Raw genomic sequence first — 1,588 nt, 5'->3', positions numbered from 1 at the left:
GTTAATTGTTGTTTAGGGAAGGGGGCGCAATCTTTCTGTCAAGTGTGCCTTAAATCATGGGCAACTGGTGCCCCCTTATTTGGGGGGGCACATGCCCCCCCAGTGACCAGGGAGGGGGTTCCCCCAAGGCAAAATTTACCAATTGGTGAGTGGCTGCAGTGCTTCTGGAAGTGTCCTACATCCAGTGTGCCCACTCCCTGGCTGACACTCGCGGGGGGGCACTGGCGCTCCTGCCTGCCCCCCTACCCATTGCTTAAGTGGGGAGCGCAGCCCATCAGGGGGTGCACCCCCTATGCATCATCACAGCCCTAAATTAACCCTGCCCATGTGCTATACAATCCCCTTCTCCTGTCTGATCTGCTGCTCTTCTTTCTGCTCCCTGCCTGAGCTGCTGTTCTGCCTTTTTTCTCTCCTTGCTCTATGCCCCCCAGTCTGATCTGTTGCTCTTCTATCTTCTCCCTGCCCTCTGCTTGATCTGCTGCTCTACTTTCTGCTCTGTGCCTGATCTGCTGCAGTCTTCTTCCCCTGCCTTGTGCTCCCTGCTCCATCAGCTGCTCTGCTTTCTGCTTCCTGCCTGAACTGCTGCAGTCTTCTCCCTGTCTCCTGCTCCCTGCCAGTTCTGCTGCTCCCTGTGCTTTATTCTTCCTGCCCTGTGCCCCCTGCCTCATCTGCTGCTCTGCTTTCTTCTCCTTGCCCCATCAGCTGCTCAGCTTTCTGCTCCTGCTTGACCTTCTTCCTGCCCCCTTGCTCTGCTTCCTGAGGATCTGCTGCTTTACTATGTACCATGCCCCACAGAGCCTGCCCGTGTGGGGGCGTGTCCTGCTTTGGTTTTGGAATCAGAACTCGGGGCAGAGGTGTTATCTTTGATTAGACCAACCAAATCTTTGCCAAAAAAAAAAATCTTTATTTGCAAGCTTTTGGTTTTTGACACATTTTTTGTGGTTTGGTTTGACACACAAATCACGTCAGGAGCCGAGGCGGAGCAGGGGGCGCCAGCACATTCCCCTCGGAGGCCAGTGAGGGCCGCCCCCCTACTCCACGGTCGGGACACGGCGGGGAGGGGCGGGGGGAAGAAAACCGCTTCCCCAGCCTTGTCCCGGGCCAACGTCCCGCAGGGGCGGGGGGGCGGGGCTAGGCGGACCCAGCTTGCAGGGGGGGCGGCCCCCCCCTTCCGCGGGGCTGAGGTGAGCTCGTCCTCCTCGGCGGACGCGGGGTGTGGGAGGGGCGCCCGCTCAGCAGCACCCTCCCCAACCGCCCCAGGCTCGCTGCCACTGCAGCTGCGGCTGCAACCCCCCCTCCTCCTCCCCCGAACTGCAGACAAGACTCGGCCCCGCCTCCTCCACACGGCGGGGGCGGGGCTTCTCCCGCTGCTGTCCAATGGGCGCCCGCGGAGCCGCGGGGGGGGCCCCGGCGCCCCCTAGGGGCGGGTCTATTTAAAGGTCCGCAGCTGCTCGGCGTCCTTCAAGTCGGTGGCGGGTCGGGGCGGCGTGGGGTGATATTGCTGGCGCCGAGCCGGGGCGCGTAGGGAGCCGCCACGGCCGTTGCTTCCCCGGGGGTCCCGTGCCGCCGTGCGGAGCCCGCGGGGATG

The sequence above is a fragment of the Gavialis gangeticus genome, unplaced genomic scaffold, assembly GCF_001723915.1.
Source record: "Gavialis gangeticus isolate Ggan-Ray unplaced genomic scaffold, GavGan_comp1, whole genome shotgun sequence".
NCBI classification, from domain to species: domain Eukaryota; kingdom Metazoa; phylum Chordata; order Crocodylia; family Gavialidae; genus Gavialis; species Gavialis gangeticus.
This window is presented reverse-complemented; position numbering follows the sequence as displayed.